The sequence below is a fragment of the Melospiza melodia genome, unplaced genomic scaffold (genome assembly GCF_035770615.1).
Source record: "Melospiza melodia melodia isolate bMelMel2 unplaced genomic scaffold, bMelMel2.pri scaffold_235, whole genome shotgun sequence".
In the NCBI taxonomy this organism is placed as follows: Eukaryota; Metazoa; Chordata; class Aves; order Passeriformes; family Passerellidae; genus Melospiza; species Melospiza melodia.
Genome location: NW_026948562.1, coordinates 31,836 through 55,708, shown reverse-complemented (window position 1 = coordinate 55,708; position 23,873 = coordinate 31,836). Strand labels below are relative to the sequence as shown.

Below are 23,873 nucleotides of genomic sequence, written 5' to 3'. Positions count from 1 at the left end.
AAAATGGCTGCAAGGACTGAGAGAACGCAAAAGAAGAAGAGTTGAAGATGACGGCGAGCTGATGAGGCTCAGAGAACCCTGGAGGAAGAAGATGCAAACGGAATGATTTATTCCAAAAACTGCAAAGATGGATGCTCGAGAATCCTACAGTCAGAACCCTCTCCCTAACATCACATCCTTACAAGTCCCAGTCTGCTATAATGGATCATTGCACAGCATGGCTGTCCGTACAGCTCAGAACAAGACCTGACAAGACATCTGACTGGATGCTTCTAAAGAGAGATGCATTTCTGATGCCTGTGTGAGCTCCCCAGTCAAAAGTTCTATGGCACGGGTGCCAGGGCGAGGAACACTGAGATCACGGATACTAGGAAAGGTTTCTGAGAGGCCCCTCGCAGGGCTAAGATAAGAGACATGAGATATCCAGACAACACACAATACACAAAAGACAAGTGACACGAGACACACCGGGACTGCTCTGCCCTGCTGCGCACCTCAGCACTGTGATCAAAAGGGAGACTTTGCTTTTATAGGGCCTAAGGGGCAACATCTTGGCTACCCTCATTGCCAGAGCCAACTCAGACCCCCAACTCAGGGAGTCCTGACCAAGCACCCCACGTTCATCTCCTCTGTGGGTCACAGCCCTCTACTTATCTCTCAGACATCTGGGGATGCTGGTCCCTGTCAGGTGTGAAGGAAGGCCACCTCGTCACCTGGGAAGGTCCTGCTGGCACCGGGCTGGGGTCTCTCAGACAGCTGGATTAAAGAGAACCAAACATCAGTGCCTGACCTTGGCACCGCATCGGTCAAAACCCCACCACTCTGCTACTCACAGTGCTCCTAAGAAGGCCCGGCACCTCCTAACCCTGACCCTCTGCATGCACACCTGAAAGAAAGTTAGAACATATGTCAAACACCTCCACAATAACTCACAAGCTTCAAACGCCCTATGTCAATCTAGGAACAGCATCTAGAGCCCAAGTACAGCCCACGCCACAAATTCCAACTCCCCATGGTTTGTCCTACTGAAGCACGCCATGCGGCAGGGCAGAACAGCTCCGGCAAAAATACCTGCAGACACCCGTGACACAGAACGTGACAAACAGGGGGACATGAAACACGACACATCATGCTTGTGGTGAGGGCCTCGAGGGGAAAAGGCAAAAGGGATCCCAAAGACACACCAGGGAACACGACACACACCGGAGCTGTTCTGCACTGCCCGCCTGAAAGCTGCCATCAAAAGCAGAGCCTCTCTCCCTTCAGCTGTCCTAAGAGGCCCTTGCAGAAGAGATTGCTTTCCCCTCTGCTCATTTGTAAATCTGTCCCAGGGATTCCCAACCTGCTACTCCGCCATCTCCAGGCCGTGGCCCCCGACTTATCTTTTGGATGATCAGTCATGAGAATCCACGCTGCACCTGAAATGAGTCTGCCTTGGAGGGCCTCGTGATGGCCTGTGAGCCTCTCGGTCAGCTGCAATAAAGAAAACCAAACCCAAAGTATGAGTCCAGAGTTATGTGGGCCAAATCCCTGCAAGTCAGCTACTTGCCCTTTCCTGAGCGTGCCTGGCTCCCTCAGGCTCCAGCTTCATCCTGATTCCAAGGCTGTGGCCTTCATTAGGGGTGGCACCTGGGTTAGAGAAAGGCAAAGTTAAATGGCATTCCTGTGAGTGCACTGGATGACCTTGTGTGCTCTAAGACATGGCAATGCCTCTGCTAGGCTTCTGAACAGCCTTGTGTGGGGGGGCCCTCAAATAAACACCCTTACTCACCCTGCTGCCTGCAAACCCCCCGCCAATAACTCCTAACTGGATACCTGCTCACCCTCCCTCTCCCAGTCACAATCCCCAACTCACCTGAAGCCTCAATCTCAAACATCATCCTTGACACTGGGAAGATCCCTCTTGGGACACAATGAATCTGCTGAAAAATTGTTGTGCTTGAGAGCTGAGCAATAACAACCACTTCTCTCCGCTGCTCACCTTGGCTGCTGGTATCCAGATTGACTTCCTAAAAGAAAGACAAAGAACAGTGCTGTAACACAGTCACCATACACACTTCTGCTGCAGAGACAAATGGGGCCTCACCTGCTCGGGGCAATCCCCTCACCTGGGATGGGGCCCTCTGGCACAGATTTAATCCATCTCAATCTGAAAAGAAAGTTAGGACAAGAGTCAAACTGTTGCAGGATAACTGATGAGCTCCAGATATGATGAGTCCATCTACAAAACCCATCTAGAGTCCAACTACACCCCACATTACACATTCCAGGTCCCCGGGCCCTCTCCTATTGCAGCTGGCTATGCGGCAGTGCAGAGCAGCCCCGTCCCAAATGCGTGCAGACACCCGTGACACAGGACACACAAGACATGACAAACACCGGGGACACAACAGGAACAGAAATCTCTTAGCAAGGAAAATGGCTGCAAGGACTGAGAGAACGCAAAAGAAGAAGAGTTGAAGATGACGGCGAGCTGATGAGGCTCAGAGAACCCTGGAGGAAGAAGATGCAAACGGAATGATTTATTCCAAAAACTGCAAAGATGGATGCTCGAGAATCCTACAGTCAGAACCCTCTCCCTAACATCACATCCTTACAAGTCCCAGTCTGCTATAATGGATCATTGCACAGCATGGCTGTCCGTACAGCTCAGAACAAGACCTGACAAGACATCTGACTGGATGCTTCTAAAGAGAGATGCATTTCTGATGCCTGTGTGAGCTCCCCAGTCAAAAGTTCTATGGCACGGGTGCCAGGGCGAGGAACACTGAGATCACGGATACTAGGAAAGGTTTCTGAGAGGCCCCTCGCAGGGCTAAGATAAGAGACATGAGATATCCAGACAACACACAATACACAAAAGACAAGTGACACGAGACACACCGGGACTGCTCTGCCCTGCTGCGCACCTCAGCACTGTGATCAAAAGGGAGACTTTGCTTTTATAGGGCCTAAGGGGCAACATCTTGGCTACCCTCATTGCCAGAGCCAACTCAGACCCCCAACTCAGGGAGTCCTGACCAAGCACCCCACGTTCATCTCCTCTGTGGGTCACAGCCCTCTACTTATCTCTCAGACATCTGGGGATGCTGGTCCCTGTCAGGTGTGAAGGAAGGCCACCTCGTCACCTGGGAAGGTCCTGCTGGCACCGGGCTGGGGTCTCTCAGACAGCTGGATTAAAGAGAACCAAACATCAGTGCCTGACCTTGGCACCGCATCGGTCAAAACCCCACCACTCTGCTACTCACAGTGCTCCTAAGAAGGCCCGGCACCTCCTAACCCTGACCCTCTGCATGCACACCTGAAAGAAAGTTAGAACATATGTCAAACACCTCCACAATAACTCACAAGCTTCAAACGCCCTATGTCAATCTAGGAACAGCATCTAGAGCCCAAGTACAGCCCACGCCACAAATTCCAACTCCCCATGGTTTGTCCTACTGAAGCACGCCATGCGGCAGGGCAGAACAGCTCCGGCAAAAATACCTGCAGACACCCGTGACACAGAACGTGACAAACAGGGGGACATGAAACACGACACATCATGCTTGTGGTGAGGGCCTCGAGGGGAAAAGGCAAAAGGGATCCCAAAGACACACCAGGGAACACGACACACACCGGAGCTGTTCTGCACTGCCCGCCTGAAAGCTGCCATCAAAAGCAGAGCCTCTCTCCCTTCAGCTGTCCTAAGAGGCCCTTGCAGAAGAGATTGCTTTCCCCTCTGCTCATTTGTAAATCTGTCCCAGGGATTCCCAACCTGCTACTCCGCCATCTCCAGGCCGTGGCCCCCGACTTATCTTTTGGATGATCAGTCATGAGAATCCACGCTGCACCTGAAATGAGTCTGCCTTGGAGGGCCTCGTGATGGCCTGTGAGCCTCTCGGTCAGCTGCAATAAAGAAAACCAAACCCAAAGTATGAGTCCAGAGTTATGTGGGCCAAATCCCTGCAAGTCAGCTACTTGCCCTTTCCTGAGCGTGCCTGGCTCCCTCAGGCTCCAGCTTCATCCTGATTCCAAGGCTGTGGCCTTCATTAGGGGTGGCACCTGGGTTAGAGAAAGGCAAAGTTAAATGGCATTCCTGTGAGTGCACTGGATGACCTTGTGTGCTCTAAGACATGGCAATGCCTCTGCTAGGCTTCTGAACAGCCTTGTGTGGGGGGGCCCTCAAATAAACACCCTTACTCACCCTGCTGCCTGCAAACCCCCCGCCAATAACTCCTAACTGGATACCTGCTCACCCTCCCTCTCCCAGTCACAATCCCCAACTCACCTGAAGCCTCAATCTCAAACATCATCCTTGACACTGGGAAGATCCCTCTTGGGACACAATGAATCTGCTGAAAAATTGTTGTGCTTGAGAGCTGAGCAATAACAACCACTTCTCTCCGCTGCTCACCTTGGCTGCTGGTATCCAGATTGACTTCCTAAAAGAAAGACAAAGAACAGTGCTGTAACACAGTCACCATACACACTTCTGCTGCAGAGACAAATGGGGCCTCACCTGCTTGGGGCAATCCCCTCACCTGGGATGGGGCCCTCTGGCACAGATTTAATCCATCTCAATCTGAAAAGAAAGTTAGGACAAGAGTCAAACTGTTGCAGGATAACTGATGAGCTCCAGATATGATGAGTCCATCTACAAAACCCATCTAGAGTCCAACTACACCCCACATTACACATTCCAGGTCCCCGGGCCCTCTCCTATTGCAGCTGGCTATGCGGCAGGGCAGAGCAGCCCCGTCCCAAATGCGTGCAGACACCCGTGACACAGGACACACAAGACATGACAAACACCGGGGACACAACAGGAATAGAAATCTCTTAGCAAGGAAAATGGCTGCAAGGACTGAGAGAACGCAAAAGAAGAAGAGTTGAAGATGACGGCGAGCTGATGAGGCTCAGAGAACCCTGGAGGAAGAAGATGCAAACGGAATGATTTATTCCAAAAACTGCAAAGATGGATGCTCGAGAATCCTACAGTCAGAACCCTCTCCCTAACATCACATCCTTACAAGTCCCAGTCTGCTATAATGGATCATTGCACAGCATGGCTGTCCGTACAGCTCAGAACAAGACCTGACAAGACATCTGACTGGATGCTTCTAAAGAGAGATGCATTTCTGATGCCTGTGTGAGCTCCCCAGTCAAAAGTTCTATGGCACGGGTGCCAGGGCGAGGAACACTGAGATCACGGATACTAGGAAAGGTTTCTGAGAGGCCCCTCACAGGGCTAAGATAAGAGACATGAGATATCCAGACAACACACAATACACAAAAGACAAGTGACACGAGACACACCGGGACTGCTCTGCCCTGCTGCGCACCTCAGCACTGTGATCAAAAGGGAGACTTTGCTTTTATAGGGCCTAAGGGGCAACATCTTGGCTACCCTCATTGCCAGAGCCAACTCAGACCCCCAACTCAGGGAGTCCTGACCAAGCACCCCACGTTCATCTCCTCTGTGGGTCACAGCCCTCTACTTATCTCTCAGACATCTGGGGATGCTGGTCCCTGTCAGGTGTGAAGGAAGGCCACCTCGTCACCTGGGAAGGTCCTGCTGGCACCGGGCTGGGGTCTCTCAGACAGCTGGATTAAAGAGAACCAAACATCAGTGCCTGACCTTGGCACCGCATCGGTCAAAACCCCACCACTCTGCTACTCACAGTGCTCCTAAGAAGGCCCGGCACCTCCTAACCCTGACCCTCTGCATGCACACCTGAAAGAAAGTTAGAACATATGTCAAACACCTCCACAATAACTCACAAGCTTCAAACGCCCTATGTCAATCTAGGAACAGCATCTAGAGCCCAAGTACAGCCCACGCCACAAATTCCAACTCCCCATGGTTTGTCCTACTGAAGCACGCCATGCGGCAGGGCAGAACAGCTCCGGCAAAAATACCTGCAGACACCCGTGACACAGAACGTGACAAACAGGGGGACATGAAACACGACACATCATGCTTGTGGTGAGGGCCTCGAGGGGAAAAGGCAAAAGGGATCCCAAAGACACACCAGGGAACACGACACACACCGGAGCTGTTCTGCACTGCCCGCCTGAAAGCTGCCATCAAAAGCAGAGCCTCTCTCCCTTCAGCTGTCCTAAGAGGCCCTTGCAGAAGAGATTGCTTTCCCCTCTGCTCATTTGTAAATCTGTCCCAGGGATTCCCAACCTGCTACTCCACCATCTCCAGGCCGTGGCCCCCGACTTATCTTTTGGATGATCAGTCATGAGAATCCACGCTGCACCTGAAATGAGTCTGCCTTGGAGGGCCTCGTGATGGCCTGTGAGCCTCTCGGTCAGCTGCAATAAAGAAAACCAAACCCAAAGTATGAGTCCAGAGTTATGTGGGCCAAATCCCTGCAAGTCAGCTACTTGCCCTTTCCTGAGCGTGCCTGGCTCCCTCAGGCTCCAGCTTCATCCTGATTCCAAGGCTGTGGCCTTCATTAGGGGTGGCACCTGGGTTAGAGTAAGGCAAAGTTAAATGGCATTCCTGTGAGTGCACTGGATGACCTTGTGTGCTCTAAGACATGGCAATGCCTCTGCTAGGCTTCTGAACAGCCTTGTGTGGGGGGGCCCTCAAATAAACACCCTTACTCACCCTGCTGCCTGCAAACCCCCCGCCAATAACTCCTAACTGGATACCTGCTCACCCTCCCTCTCCCAGTCACAATCCCCATCTCACCTGAAGCCTCAATCTCAAACATCATCCTTGACACTGGGAAGATCCCTCTTGGGACACAATGAATCTGCTGAAAAATTGTTGTGCTTGAGAGCTGAGCAATAACAACCACTTCTCTCCGCTGCTCACCTTGGCTGCTGGTATCCAGATTGACTTCCTAAAAGAAAGACAAAGAACAGTGCTGTAACACAGTCACCATACACACTTCTGCTGCAGAGACAAATGGGGCCTCACCTGCTCGGGGCAACCCCCTCAACGGGATGGGGCCCTCTGGCACAGATTTAATCCATCTCAATCTGAAAAAAAAAATAGGACAAGAGTCAAACTGTTGCAGGATAACTGAGGGGCTCCATATATCCTGTGTCCATCTACAAATCCCATCTAGAGTCCAACTACACACCACATTACACATTCCAGGTCCCCGGGCCCTCTCCTATTGCAGCTGGCTATGCGGCAGGGCAGAGCAGCTCCGGCACATACGTGTGCTGACACCCGTGACACAGGACAGACAGGACAGGACAGGACAGACAACAGGGACACAACAGGAACAAAAATCTCTTGGCAAGGAAAATGGCTGCAAGGACTGAGAGAATGCAAAAGGAGATGACTGAGTTCAAACTGACAGTCAGATGATGAGGCTCAGAGAACCCTGAAGGAAGAAGATGCTAACTGAAGGATTTATTCCAAGAACAGCAAAGATCGATGCCCAGGAATCCTATGGTCAGAAGCCTCTGCCTGCCCTCACATTCTTTCAAGTCCTAATCCACCAAAATGGATCCAGGTGGGGCATGGCTGTCCCTACAGCTCAGAACAAGACCTGACAAGACATCTGACTGGATGCTTCCAAAGAGAGAACTTCTGACTGGAGAGCTCAGACAGGTGTCAGATTCGCATCTATGGCCTGGGTGCCAGGCCTAGGAATGCAGAGATCACAGATGCCAACAATGATGCCTGGGTGTCTGACAGGCCCCCCAAAGGCTAACGTAAAAGAAACAGGATACACAAACAACACACAATGCACAATAGACAAGTGACATGAGACACACCGGGACTGCTCTGCCCTGCACACCTCAGCACTGGGATCAAAAGTGAGACGTGGCTTTTATGGGGCCTAAGGGGCCACTTCATGGACACCCCCCAACTCCAAATTGGACTCAAAAACCCCTCCCAGTAATTCCCAAACCAGCACCATGCCTTCATCCCCTCTGTGGGTCACAGCCCTCTTATCTCTCAGACATCTGGAGATGCTGGTCCCTGTCAGGTGCAAAGAAAGGCCACCTCGTCAGCTGGGAAGGTCCTACTGGCACCGGGGCTGGGGTCTCTCAGACAGCTAGATTAAAGAGAACCAAACATCAATGCCTGACCTTGGCACCGCATCGGCCAAAACCCCACCACTCTGCTACTCACCACGCTCCTAAGAAGGCCCGGCACCTCCTAACCCTGACCCTCTGCCACACCTGGAATGCATCTGCACCTGAAAGAAAGTTAGAACATATGTCAAACACCACCAGGGTAAATCACAAGCTGCAAACACCTTATGTCAATCTAGGAACAGCATCTAGAGCCCAAGTACAGACCACATTACAAATTCCAACTCCCCAGGCTTGTCCTACTGCAGCAGGCCATGCGGCAGGGCAGAACAGCTCCGGCACAAATGTGTGCACACACCCGTGAAACAGAACGTGACAAACAGGGGGACATGAAACACGACACATCATGCTTGTGCTGAGGGGTTTGAGGGGAAAAGGCAAAAGGGACCCCAAAGACACACTAGGGAACACAGCACACCGGACAACACGACAAACACCGGAGCTGTTCTGCACTGCCTGCCTGAAAGCTGCCATCAAAAGTAGAGCCTCTCCCTTTAGCTGTCCTAAGAGGCCTTTGGAGAAGAATGCTTTTCCCTTTGCTAATTTCTAAATCTGCCCCAAGAACTCCCAACCCACTATTCTCTCATCTCCAGGCCGTGGCCCTCAACTTATCTTTTGGATGATCGGTGATGGGAATCCACGCTGCACCTGAAATGAGTCTGCCTCGGAGGGCTCTGGGATGGCCTATGAGCCTCTCGGTCAGCTGCAATAAAGAAAACCAAAACCAAAGTGTGAGTCCAGAGTTACGTGGGCCAAATCCCACCAAGGCAGCTACTTGCCCTTTCCTGAGCGTGCCTGGCTCCCTCAGGCTCCAGCTTCATCCTGATTCCAAGGCTGTGGCCTTCATTAGGGGTGGCACCTGGGTAAGAGAAAGGCAAAGTTAAATGGCATTGCTGTGAGTGCAGTGGATGACCTTGTGTGCTGCAAGACATGGGAATGCCTCTGCTAGGCTTCTGAACAGCCTTGTGGGGGGGGGGCGCTCAAATAAACAAATAAACACCCTTTCTCACCCTGCTGCCTGCAAACCCCCTCCCAAGAACTCCTAACTGGATACCTGATCACCCTCCCTCTCCCAGTCACAATCCTCAACTCACCTGAAGCCTCAATCTCAAACATCATCCTTGACACTGGGAAGATCTCTCTTGCAACACGATGAATCTACTGAAAAATTGTTGTGCTTGAGAGCTGAGCAATAACAACCACTTCTCTCCACTGCTCACCTTGACTGACGTCCTAAAAAGAAAGACAAAGAACAGTGCTGTAACACAGTCACCATACACACTTCTGCTGCAGAGACAAATGGGGCCTCACCTGCTCGGGGCAATCCCCTCACCCGGGACGGGGCCCTCTGGCACAGATTTAATCCATCTCAATCTGAAGAAAAAATTAGGACAAGAGTCAAACAGTTGCAGGATAACTGAGGAGCTCCAGATATCCTGTGTCCATCTACAAATCCCACCTAGAGTCCAACTACACCCCACATTACACATTCCAAGTCCCTGGGACTTCTCCTATCGCACCAGGCTGTGTGGCAGGGCAGAGCAGCTCCGGCACATACGTGTGCTGACACCCGTGACACAGGACAGACAGGACAGGACAGGACAGGACAAACACTGGGGACACAACAGGAACAGAAATCTCTTAGCAAGGAAAATGGCTGCAAGGACTGAGAGAACGCAAAAGAAGAAGAGTTGAAGCTGACGGTCAGCTGATGAGGCTCAGAGAACCCTGGAGGAAGAAGATGCAAACGGAATGATTTATTCCAAAAACTGCAAAGATGGTGGCTCGGGAATCCTACAGTCAGAATCCTCTCCCTAACCTCACATCCTTACAAGTCCTAGTCTGCTATAATGGATCATTGCACAGCATGGCTGTCCGTACAGCTCAGAACAAGACATGACAAGACATCTGACTGGACGCTTCTAAAGAGAGATGCATTTCTGATGCCTGTGTGAGCTCCCCAGTCAAAAGTTCTATGGCACGGGTGCCAGGGCGAGGAACACTGAGATCACGGATGCTAGGAAAGGTTTCTGAGAGGCTCCTCACAGGGCTAAGATAAGAGACATGAGATATCCAGACAACACACAATACACAAAAGACAAGTGACACGAGACACACCGGGACTGCTCTGCCCTGCTGCGCACCTCAGCACTGTGATCAAAAGGGAGATGTTGCTTTTATGGGGCCTAAGGGCCACATCTTGGCTACCCTCATTGCCAGAGCCAACTCAGACCCCCACCTCAGGGAGTCCTGACCCAGCACCCCACGTTCATCTCCTCTGTGGGTCACAGCCCTCTACTTATCTCTCAGACATCAGGGGATGCCAGTCTGTGTCAGGTGCAAAGAAAGGCCACCTCGTCACCTGGGAAGGTCCTGCTGGCACCGGGCTGGGGTCTCTCAGACAGCTGGATTAAAGAGAACCAAACATCAGTGCCTGACCTTGGCACCGCATCGGTCAAAACCCCACCACTCTGCTACTCACAGTGCTCCTAAGAAGGCCCGGCACCTCCTAACCCTGACCCTCTGCCACACATGGAATGCATCTGCACCTGAAAGAAAGTTAGAACATATGTCAAACAACACCAGGATAACTCAAAAGCTGCGAACACCTTATGTCAATCTAGGAAGAGCAGCTAGAGCCCAAGTACAGCCCACGCCACAAATTCCAACTCCCCATGGTTTGTCCTACTGAAGCACGCCATGCAGCAGGGCAGAACAGCTCCGGCAAAAATACCTGCAGACACCCGTGACACAGAACGTGACAAACAGGGGGACATGAAACACGACACATCATGCTTGTGGGTGAGGGTCTCGAGGGAAGAGGGCAAAAGGCACCCCAAAGACACACTAGGGAAGACGGCACACACCGGAGCTGTTCTGCACTGCCCACCTGAAAGCTGCCATCAAAAGTAGAGCCTCTCCCTTTAGCTGTCCTAAGAGGCACTTGGAGAAGAATGCTTTTCCCTTTCCTAATTTCTAAATCTGCCCCAAGAACTCCCAACCCACTATTCTCTCATCTCCAGGCCGGGGCCCTCAACTTATCTTTTGCATGATCGGCGATGTGGAACCACTTTGCACCTGAAATGCGTCTGCCTCGGAGGGCCTCGTGAGCGCCTATGAGCCTCTTGGTCAGCTACAATAAAGAAAACCAAAACCAAAGTGTGAGTCCAGAGTTATGTGGGCCAAATCCCTGCAAGTCAGCTACTTGCCCTTTCCTGAGCGTGCCTGGCTCCCTCAGGCTCCAGCTTCATCCTGATTCCAAGGCTGTGGCCTTCATTAGGGTTGGTACCTGGGTAAGAGAAAGGCAAAGTTAAATGGCATTGCTGTGAGTGCAGTGGATGACCTTGTGTGCTGCAAGACATGGGAATGCCTCTGCTAGGCTTCTGAACAGCCTTGTGTGGGAGGGCCCTCAAATAAACAAATAAACACCCTTTCTCACCCTGCTGCCTGCAAACCCCCTCCCAAGAACTCCTAACTGGATACCTGATCACCCTCCCTCTCCCAGTCACAATCCTGAATCACCTGAAGCCTCAATCTCAAACATCATCCTTGACACTGGGCAGATCTCTCTTGCGACACGATGAATCTTCTGAAAAATTGTTGTGCTTGAGAGCTGAGCAATAACAACCACTTCTCTCCGCTGCTCACCTTGGCTGCTGGTATCCAGATTGATTTCCTAAAAAGAAAGACAAAGAACAGTGCTGTAACACAGTCACCATACACACTTCTGCTGCAGAGACACACGGGGCCTCACCTGCTCGGGGCAATCCCCTCACCCGGGATGGGGCCCTCTGGCACAGATTTAATCCATCTCAACCTGAGGAAAAAATTAGGACAAGAGTCAAACAGTTGCAGGATAACTGAGGAGCTCCAGATATCCTGTGTCCATCTACAAATCCCACCTAGAGTCCAACTACACCCCACATTACACATTGCAAGTCCCTGGGACTTCTCCTATCGCACCAGGCTGTGCGGCAGGGCAGAGCAGCTCCGGCACATACGTGTGCTGACACCCGTGACACAGGACAGACAGGACAGGACAGGACAGACAACGGGGACACAACAGGAACAGAAATCTCTTGGCAAGGAAAATGGCTGCAAGGACTGAGAGAATGCTAAGAGAGATGACTGAGTTCAAACTGACGGTCAGCTGATGAGGCTCAGAGAACCCTGGAGGAAGAAGATGCTAACTGAATGATTTATTCCAAGAACAGCAAAGATCGATGCCTAGGAATCCTATGCTCAGAATCCTCTGCCTGCCCTCACATTCTTACAAGTCCTAATCCACCATAATGGATCCAGGTGGGGCATAGCTGTCCAGACAGCTCAGAACAAGACCTGACAAGACACCTGACTGGATGCTTCCAAAGAGAGAAGAGAGTCTGATGCCTGTCTGAGCTCCCCAGTCAAAAGTTCTATGGCCTGGGTGCCAGGCCAAGGAATGCAGAGATCACAGATGCTAACAATGATGCCAAGGTTTCTGACAGGCCCCCCTAAGGTAAAAGACATGGCATACACAAACAACACATAATGCACAACAGACAAAGGACACGAGACACACCGGGACTGCTCTGCCCTGCACACCTCAGCACTGGGATCAAAAGTGAGACGTGGCTGTTATGGGGCCTAAGGGGCCACTTCATGAACACCCCCTACCTCCAAATTGGACTCAAAAACCCCTCCCAGTAGTTCCCAAACCAGCACCATGCCTTCATCCCCTCTGTGGGTCACAGCCCTCTACTTATCTCTCAGACATCAGGGGATGTCAGTCTGTGTCAGGTGCATAGAAAGGCCACCTCGTCACCTGGGAAGGTCCTGCTGGCACTGGGCTGGTGTCTCTCAGGTGTCAGCTACAATAAAGAAAACCAAAACCAAAGTGTGAGTCCAGAGTTATGTGGGCCAAATCCCACCAAGGCAGCTACTTGCTTTTTCCTGAGTATGCCTGGCTGCCTCAGGCTCCAGCTTCATCCTGATTCCAAGGCTGTGGCCTTCATTAGGGGTGGCAGCTGGGTAAGAGAAAGGCAAAGTTAAATGGCATTGCTGTGAGTGCAGTGGATGACCTTGTGTGCTGTATGGGAATGCCTCTGCTAGGCTTCTGAACAGCCTTGTGTGGGAGGGCCCTCAAATAAACAAATAAACACCCTTTCTCACCCTGCTGCCTGCAAACCCCCTCCCAAGAACTCCTAACTGGATACCTGATCACCCTCCCTCTCCCAGTCACAATCCTGAATCACCTGAAGCCTCAATCTCAAACATCATCCTTGACACTGGGCAGATCTCTCTTGCGACACGATGAATCTTCTGAAAAATTGTTGTGCTTGAGAGCTGAGCAATAACAACCACTTCTCTCCGCTGCTCACCTTGGCTGCTGGTATCCAGATTGATTTCCTAAAAAGAAAGACAAAGAACAGTGCTGTAACACAGTCACCATACACACTTCTGCTGCAGAGACTCACGGGGCCTCACCTGCTCGGGGCAATCCCCTCACCCGGGATGGGGCCCTCTGGCACAGATTTAATCCATCTCAACCTGAGGAAAAAATTAGGACAAGAGTCAAACAGTTGCAGGATAACTGAGGAGCTCCAGATATCCTGTGTCCATCTACAAATCCCACCTAGAGTCCAACTACACCCCACATTACACATTGCAAGTCCCTGGGACTTCTCCTATCGCACCAGGCTGTGCGGCAGGGCAGAGCAGCTCCGGCACATACGTGTGCTGACACCCGTGACACAGGACAGACAGGACAGGACAGGACAGACAACGGGGACACAACAGGAACAGAAATCTCTTGGCAAGGAAAATGGCTGCAAGGACTGAGAGAATGCTAAGAGAGATGACTGAGTTCAAACTGACGGTCAGCTGATGAGGCTCAGAGAACCCTGGAGGAAGAAGATGCTAACTGAATGATTTATTCCAAGAACAGCAAAGATCGATGCCTAGGAATCCTATGGTCAGAATCCTCTGCCTGCCCTCACATTCTTACAAGTCCTAATCCACCATAATGGATCCAGGTGGGGCATAGCTGTCCAGACAGCTCAGAACAAGACCTGACAAGACACCTGACTGGATGCTTCCAAAGAGAGAAGAGAGTCTGATGCCTGTCTGAGCTCCCCAGTCAAAAGTTCTATGGCCTGGGTGCCAGGCCAAGGAATGCAGAGATCACAGATGCTAACAATGATGCCAAGGTTTCTGACAGGCCCCCCTAAGGTAAAAGACATGGCATACACAAACAACACATAATGCACAACAGACAAAGGACACGAGACACACCGGGACTGCTCTGCCCTGCACACCTCAGCACTGGGATCAAAAGTGAGACGTGGCTGTTATGGGGCCTAAGGGGCCACTTCATGAACACCCCCTACCTCCAAATTGGACTCAAAAACCCCTCCCAGTAGTTCCCAAACCAGCACCATGCCTTCATCCCCTCTGTGGGTCACAGCCCTCTACTTATCTCTCAGACATCAGGGGATGTCAGTCTGTGTCAGGTGCATAGAAAGGCCACCTCGTCACCTGGGAAGGTCCTGCTGGCACTGGGCTGGTGTCTCTCAGGTGTCAGCTACAATAAAGAAAACCAAAACCAAAGTGTGAGTCCAGAGTTATGTGGGCCAAATCCCACCAAGGCAGCTACTTGCTTTTTCCTGAGTATGCCTGGCTGCCTCAGGCTCCAGCTTCATCCTGATTCCAAGGCTGTGGCCTTCATTAGGGGTGGCAGCTGGGTAAGAGAAAGGCAAAGTTAAATGGCATTGCTGTGAGTGCAGTGGATGACCTTGTGTGCTGTATGGGAATGCCTCTGCTAGGCTTCTGAACAGCCTTGTGTGGGAGGGCCCTCAAATAAACAAATAAACACCCTTTCTCACCCTGCTGCCTGCAAACCCCCTCCCAAGAACTCCTAACTGGATACCTGATCACCCTCCCTCTCCCAGTCACAATCCTGAATCACCTGAAGCCTCAATCTCAAACATCATCCTTGACACTGGGCAGATCTCTCTTGCGACACGATGAATCTTCTGAAAAATTGTTGTGCTTGAGAGCTGAGCAATAACAACCACTTCTCTCCGCTGCTCACCTTGGCTGCTGGTATCCAGATTGATTTCCTAAAAAGAAAGACAAAGAACAGTGCTGTAACACAGTCACCATACACACTTCTGCTGCAGAGACTCACGGGGCCTCACCTGCTCGGGGCAATCCCCTCACCCGGGATGGGGCCCTCTGGCACAGATTTAATCCATCTCAACCTGAGGAAAAAATTAGGACAAGAGTCAAACAGTTGCAGGATAACTGAGGAGCTCCAGATATCCTGTGTCCATCTACAAATCCCACCTAGAGTCCAACTACACCCCACATTACACATTGCAAGTCCCTGGGACTTCTCCTATCGCACCAGGCTGTGCGGCAGGGCAGAGCAGCTCCGGCACATACGTGTGCTGACACCCGTGACACAGGACAGACAGGACAGGACAGGACAGACAACGGGGACACAACAGGAACAGAAATCTCTTGGCAAGGAAAATGGCTGCAAGGACTGAGAGAATGCTAAGAGAGATGACTGAGTTCAAACTGACGGTCAGCTGATGAGGCTCAGAGAACCCTGGAGGAAGAAGATGCTAACTGAAGGATTTATTCCAAGAACAGCAAAGATCGATGCCTAGGAATCCTATGCTCAGAATCCTCTGCCTGCCCTCACATTCTTACAAGTCCTAATCCACCAAAATGGATCCAGGTGGGGCATAGCTGTCCAGACAGCTCGGAACAAGACCTGACAAGACACCTGACTGGATGCTTCCAAAGAGAGAAGAGAGTCTGATGCCTGTCTGAGCTCCCCAGTCAAAAGTTCTATGGCCTGGGTGCCAGGCCAAGGAATGCAGAGATCACAGATGCTAACAATGATGCCAAGGTTTCTGACAGGCCCCCCTAAGGTAAAAGACATGGCATACACAAACAACACATAATGCACAACAGACAAAGGACAACAGACACACCGGGACTGCTCTGCCCTGCACACCTCAGCACTGGGATCAAAAGTGAGACGTGGCTGTTATGGGGCCTAAGGGGCCACTTCATGAACACCCCCTACCTCCAAATTGGACTCAAAACCCCCTCCCAGTAGTTCCCAAACCAGCACCATGCCTTCATCCCCTCTGTGGGTCACAGCCCTCTACTTATCTCTCAGACATCAGGGGATGTCAGTCTGTGTCAGGTGCATAGAAAGGCCACCTCGTCACCTGGGAAGGTCCTGCTGGCACTGGGCTGGTGTCTCTCAGGTGTCAGCTACAATAAAGAAAACCAAAACCAAAGTGTGAGTCCAGAGTTATGTGGGCCAAATCCCACCAAGGCAGCTACTTGCTTTTTCCTGAGTATGCCTGGCTGCCTCAGGCTCCAGCTTCATCCTGATTCCAAGGCTGTGGCCTTCATTAGGGGTGGCAGCTGGGTAAGAGAAAGGCAAAGTTAAATGGCATTGCTGTGAGTGCAGTGGCTGATCTTGTGTGCTGTATGGGAATGCCTCTGCTAGGCTTCTGAACAGCCTTGTGTGGGAGGGCCCTCAAATAAACAAATAAACACCCTTTCTCACCCTGCTGCCTGCAAACCTCCCCCCTTCCACAATAACTCCTAACTGGATACCTGATCACCCTCCCTCTCCCAGTCACAATCCTCAACTCATCAGAAGCCTGAGTCTCAAACATCATCTTGGACACTGGGCAGATCCCTCTGAAGACATGATGAATCTGCTGAGAATTTGTTGTGCTTGACACAGCTTGGAATTTCAGGGAGTCTCACTCCTCAATTTAACAAAAAAAAAAAAAAAAAAAAAAAAACAACAAAAAAAAAAAAAAAAAAAAACTAAACCAGAAAACAAAAATAAAAAACCCAAAACACCTAAATCCCCACAAAAAATAAAAAAAAAAATACAGAAACCACCAAAAAATCAAAGAAAGCAACGAAAACCAACCAAAAACCCCAAAAAGAAAACCTAAGAAACCAAAATTTCCACCAAAAAAAAATCCAACAACAAAAAAAAAAAAAAAAAAAAAAACAGAGCAAAACCAAAAATTACAAAGGCACTTTACCACCCCTAAACACAAAACCCAAAATCACAAACCTAAACATTCCCTGTGTTCTATGCTGTTTTCTTCACAGAATCTTCCAAGCCTCTGTGCTTCAGATGCCCAGAAACACTTGCTGAAAACAAGCTGAGATGAGCTGAAAGAGCCTCTTCCCTAAAATGAGGAGAGCTCTTGCCCCAGCACATCCCAGAGAGGGTATGAAGCCCCTCAGCCACGGCTGGGGTTAATAACCCCTGATTGTGCCCCGCCTCTCGTTCCCATGGCACCCAGGAAAAGGGAGGGGGCAATCCCACCAAGCCCTCAGAGCAGCTGCAGCTGTTTGGCTCCTCTGACTCACATTCAAGGGCAGTAAAGGGCTTGTCATAGAAGAAAGTTCTTCAGAAGAATAGCAGTACTTTCTTTTTTGCAACAACTACCTGGAGCAGAAGAACAGAAAACTGGCAAGATATAAAACTTTGTGGTAAGGTTACATAGCTGGATAAATTGGGTAATTGAGTAATTTGCTGTTACCTTACATAATTATTCTGTGTTTAACAAAAGCCATCTAATAAATTCACACCCAAAACTCCAGCAGCCCAGCTGGCCCTACCAAATCTCTATGTTTATGCATACAGTAAACAAAACCAAAATCCCAGTAATACCTATCAGAAGTCTGTGAAAGAAATCTATTGAAATTGATCCTACCTCAAATACAAAACAACCGATGCAAAGTTAGCTTCACTCAAAAAACAATTTACACAGAGCTAATAACACCAAGAAATAAAACAACACACCATATACCAGCAAAGAATATAATAGTGAAGAAAAAAGAAACCACTTTTTTTTTTTTTAATTTAAACTAACTTCTTTTATTAGCTAGAACAAAAGCTTCCCAAATTCCTTACAACTTCTGAGTTTCCATCCAAGCAAAAAGCAAAATTCGTGCACTTGTGCGTTCGATGCTCCTGTCAGATTCTCTGTTTCTCTCCACATCTTCTTACACTTTCAGTCTTCACGCTGTGCTGCCGTGATGAGTTTGACGGAAGAATTGGTAAACGTTAGGAGAGGATTTCCCTGCCTCCCTCCCCAAAGCTGGTTTCCTTAGTGCATTTCACTCAATCCCAAGCCGGCAATGATGCACGCTCACCTCAAGGCTCACAGCTGCTCGGCTAAACTCGGCTGTAATCGGCTAAACTCGGCCACTGTCATCTGCATTCGGCCAGACTCGACCCTTCGGCACAGCTCGGCTCGCTTCGGCCGAACTCGGAGCCGCTCAGTGCGCTCGGCGCGGCTCGGCTCGCTTCGGCCGAACTCGGAGCCGCTCTCTGCGCTCGGGCCACCTCGGCTCGCTTCGGCCGAACTCGGTACCGCTCTGTGCGCTCGGCGCGGCCCGGCTCGCTTCGGCCCAACTCGGAGCCGCTCTCTGCGCTCGGCGCGCCTCGGCTCGCCTCGCTTCGGCCGAACTCGGAGCCTCTCCGTGCGCTCGGTGCGGCTCGGCTCGCTTCGGCCGAACTCGGAGCCGCTCTCCGCGCTCGGCGCGGCTCGGCTCGCTTCGGCCGAACTCGGAGCCTCTCCGTGCGCTCGGTGCGGCTCGGCTCGCTTCGGCCGAACTCGGAGCCGCTCTCTGCGCTCGGCGCGGCTCGGCTCGCTTCGGCCGAACTCGGAGCCGCTCTCTGCGCTCGGCGCGGCCTGGCTCGCTTCGGCCCAACTCGGAGCCGCTCTCTGCGCGTTCGGCTGAGCTCGGCTCCCTGAGGGCGGGCAAGCGGCGGCGCCTCGCGTTAAACTCGCCCGGCTCGGGGCTCTCCTGCTGCCGCGTCCCGCGGGCGGCCCGGCCATCGCACGGACACGATCGGGAGCGCGGCGTGGCACAGGAGCTCATTGGGCTGTGACCGCACTCGCGCTAATTAGCGCTCACGAGAGCAGCGGGCTCGGTTCGGCTGAGCTCGGCTCGGTTCAGGCAGCCTCGCAAGCCTGGCCTCGGTTCGCTCGAGGCCGTCAGGTTCGGCCGGTCTCGCCTTGGTTCGGCTGAGCTCGTTCCATTCGGCCGAAGGAGGCGTTGTTCGCTCGTGTTTTTATAAATATCTTTCTATATTGACTGTATAATTCTATATTTAGTTTTATACTTCTATAATACTTCCATTATTCCAAATAAAAACCCCGTCTCTAACCAAATATATAAAAAAACCCCTTCTTTTAAAGGATATTGAAATATTTTTTATTTATACTTTGTATAATTATACATTCATATTTTAATTTATCGTTTCTTTGGATGTATTACATTAATTATGATATATATATACAATTTTAAAATAGATTTAAATTAGTATTTAAATTATGTATAATATCTACTGCTACAACTAATTTTTTCTTATATTTTTAATTTTTATATTTATCTGTATGTATTTATTATATATTTCTAAACTTAGATTTCTACCTTTATATTATTTGTATTTATAATTTTTACAATCAAAACCCTGCCTATTGACCAATAAAGAAAACCTGCTTTATTTAAGTATTTTAAAAATATTTTCATGTTTATAATTTTCATATTTATAATTTGTTCAATATTAGATGAGAACACACCTGCTCCTGCACCGCAGTGGGGCTCCCTCTCCTGGGGACCTTGGGGTGCCCCAACGGCATCAGAGCCCAGAGTCTTCACCCCCTTCTCCTCTGTTTAGAAAGTACACTGGAACTTTTTTCTGGAAACAAAGACATTACCTAAATCCTCTCCCCGTGTCCTAGACAGATGGATATTCAGTTATTAGTTGGCTGGGCAGCAGTTTCTTAAATAGAATGATAATCAAGATGTGAACATTTCAGCTACAAGCAAATAGGCAAATCTGAACAAGGTACTGGTGGGCGACCACTGAAGTTATTTTGAAGGAATTTTTTAAACAATAAAATACTGATACCACAAAAATAAAGCAAAAAGCTACCTACTGGCTAAGAATGAAGGAAAAATTAACTTTTGACAGCAACAACATTCCAACCACACAGGCTTTTTCCCAATGTCATACCTTATAACTACCTCTCTTGGGAATTCTCATCACGTATCCCAAAAGGAATAAATACCTCAGAGCGTCCTAAAGCAAAAAGTAGCACACATGAGCTCCTCACACTCCCGGGAGGCCGGCACAGCGTGCACTGAGTCTGCAACAAATTCTGCTCACTGAGGGTCTGCAAACAAAGGTTCAACTGATGAACTGAACTGATTTTAAAGGGAGGTTTTCTAAGCACAGAAGCACAACAAAGAACAAGCAAAAACAATTCTTAAAAACAACCTGCAAGTTTTGTTTAGCATATATGCAACTGATTTCCACCCTGTGGCTTCTCACTTTGATTTGTCTGTAGGTTCAGGAAGATGACAATGCACACACTGCCTTCCCTGAGCCCCCCACAGCAGCTGAGCGCTGCTCCGTGTGCTCAGATCATCAGGAACTGGATTGCACGTGCCCGGATGGACTGGAACTGCTCTGCTGCAGATTCAGGAGACGATGGCAGAGAGGGGCTGGCCGAGGCGTCGTCCCAATTCCATTTCTGTGTGACAAGAAGCGGTTTGTTCCCAACGGGTGCAACAATCCCCAGCTCGCTTCCATGGTGAGTACCGATGGCACACAAATGGCAGCCTGAGGAAATCGTATTCTGGGCTCTAAGTGCTTGGGATGGGGTCTGATTTTTTGTTTTGCATCTGGATGATGATTAGTACGACAGGGCCCTGATTGATGACATGGCAGCACAGAATTAAAAACTCCTCGACAGGATTACATCGACTTCTAGGAAAAGACAAAAGCCTAGGACCCTTCTGAAATCTATTTTTAATGCGAAGCACACGGATTGTCACTATGCTGCGCCTTCCAGCTTTTCAAAGCAGCTTACTTCTGAAGACCAGAAAACATTTATTTCTACAGAAACAATGGGCAACCCCCAGGCTAATCTCAGCACTACTGTTTAATAGGGGATCTGCCAGCATGCCAGTCCAGCTTCAAGTGTGCTTTATTTCAGTCTAACATCCCCTCAAAATTCTTCTCACATCTCCCAACACTGACATCTTATTTTCCCCTAAAGCTTCTCATCATTAGCAATTTCCAAGTAACATGGTATTTTTACAACATTCAAAAATGTCATGCTGGACTGTGCTAGAGAGTAATTTGCATATATAAGCTTAGCAAAGTTTGAATTGACTTGTCCAGAGAAAAAACCTACAAGTGAACACCTACACCTGCCTACAAAGAGCTAACAAGCCCCTGGCAGCTGCCAGCATCAAAGCACAGCGGATGTTTCTAATACAGGGTAAGGATAACAATATCACCTTCTGTTCTCTCCAGCTTCTTTTCCCTGCAGTCATATTTTGCTGCTTATGATTTTTTTAGTCTCTGTATCTTCTTGGACAGCACCGAGCCCGACGACGAGGATATGAGAGTCTTTCCCTGTCGGACGGAGAGAACCAGGAAAACAGTTAAAATAAGAACAGGGCAGTTTGAAATTCATACTTGCAACGAGAAGCAGCGCCTAACAAACAGAACAAAAGTAAACAAAGCATGGTACCTCCCTGGGGACAGAAGACTTATAAACTCTCCAGAATTTACAATTCTAGCGACCATCCCCTTCAGGACAGCAGCCAAGTGTCCCATGGGGTGGTGCTGCACCAAAGAACCATCTGAGAGGTTCCAAAGAGTGAAATGCACAATATTTTGCAAAGACAAAAAATCTTGCAAAATAACAAAAATACAATAGATGTAAACTACAGGGTAAGAGTACAAGTGTTCACTTTAAGAGCTGGAACCATCCAGGTGAGCACCTGATAAATGGATCCTCACAGGAGTTTGAACCCTTCAGGACACAGAAGGGTTTTCCCCAGAAACTTCACAGACTGAGTTTTGATAGAAGTACACTTGCCAGACCCTCAGAAACGTCACCCATTCTCCAGGTGTCTGGAGAGAACTGCAAATGGCTCTCACGTAGTTTGAGCTAGTTGTGTAAGGTCTCAGGGTGAATTTCACCAGATGCAACCAAACTGGGCAACTCCCAGTGGGACAGAAGGAACACAAAGCTTGGGTAAGCAGAGCTGCAGCAAATACTGAGGAAACAAACATAACAGCGTAAAAAATAATAAACCATCCTTTTTTTTCCCTCTTGCTTTTGTTTTTTTCTTATTCAGATCAGCACAGCAATTAAAGAGAACGTGAAAAACTCACCATTACTGAACATTTCATCATCTGTAAGCTGAGCATCCTTAGCATAGAGGACTCCAAAGTTAAAATTCACCGATCCCTGGGAAATAAAACCAAATATCGTATGGTAAACAATCAAACAGCAGTCAAAAAAATTTGTTTCCTCTAAGGACTATCTGGTATGTATGTATCTTTGCATTACACATTAGAACATACACTTTATACCATCTCCTAATAGGTAATAATTTACCTTTGAACTTTGTTAGTATAGCATGAATTTTTAACTTAAACTGGTGATCTATTATTATTAAGTTGGTGCTTAAAGTTATTTCTGCTGTCACGTTCAAAAAAACATGAATTTTTTTTACTGGAATGAGCAATTGATTTCAAAGTCATCAAAAGCCCACCAAAACACAAAGCTGGGTTCACTGGACGGGTCTGTGAGCTAGAAGTAGTTAGGCTTGTACTTCCCTCTTGCTCTTCCAGAACCAATAAATCCTGTCAACAAAACCAGGATCTTTAGCCCGCTGCTGTGAAAGATTCTACAAGGATGATGGTTTGATTTGTGTTTAGAAGTTTTGATTTGAAATGGCCAGTCCAATGGATAAAGACAGTTTAGGTAGTATTACATTGCTATTATTATTTTTACTATTACTACTGCTATTGTTATCATCTGCTACTGGAAGAAACAAACCAGTAGTACCTATACTTAATTACTTTTATTTCCAGGAAATAATAAAGAAAAAGAACCAAACCAAAAAAAGTCACTTCCTACCTTTTATATCAAGGGATGAAAAATTTCTCTTGGGCTCTTCTCCAATTTATCAAGACTCATAGCAATGAAAGGCAAACAAAACAGCGCTTTATAGAAGGCCAAGTGCACGTTTCAAGGCTGAACCACCAACTGATTGCAGTGACAGCAGTTACAACATGAATCCTTCCTAGAGCCTCTGTGAAATGGAATGTTCTGTGGAACTGCCGTTTCTTTCCCAAAATACTAACTTCCAACACTTCCTAAACGTATTTTGTATTTTAAAACCACAGAAGTTAGTGAGACTCTGTGCGGAGATCAGGTTTAAATTTATTTCCTTCCAAAGCACAGAGCTCTGTTCCATCACCCTTCCCTTTGGCTCTACACTGAATTATGGTGAGCATTTGAGGACTGCTCAATAATCGATTCTATTTCTCTCTTTTTCTAGTTCTCTCTATTCCTAAATCATTCAAGACAAGTCAAATGAAAAATGACAAGTTCAGCATCAGAGTCACACTTTTTCCCTTTGTCTGCTCAAGAACAGGCTCTAAATCCACTTATTGCTGCCTTCAACGATTCAGACTTGCAAAACCATTCTTACATGTTTTACAGCTTTATCATACAACCCACAGAACGCAAGCTCTGAATTACAGGAAAAGGTACACAGGCAAATATCTAAAGGGATCACTTATTTGTAAATACATACCTTGATAGAGAGCCCACTGAGAACCTTTCTGTGGGACTCTAAGGGACGCATGCTTTCTGAGCACCCTGTAAACAAGAAAAGCTACGATATATTACAGGACATCCCCACTTTTTCTACATATTCAAATAGAATTTTTAATAAAA

At 48.9% G+C, this 23,873-nt stretch overlaps 1 long non-coding RNA gene across 1 annotated transcript; it reads right to left on the bottom strand.

Moving 5' to 3' along the window:
- Positions 1-20,050: 20,050 nt before the first annotated feature.
- Positions 20,051-23,672, bottom strand: LOC134433676 (uncharacterized). The gene is made up of 3 exons (XR_010031680.1): positions 23,049-23,672; positions 21,412-22,373; positions 20,051-20,728 (listed from the first exon to the last, which is right to left on the bottom strand). It is a non-coding gene; the product is annotated as an uncharacterized LOC134433676 (long non-coding RNA).
- Positions 23,673-23,873: the final 201 nt, after the last annotated feature.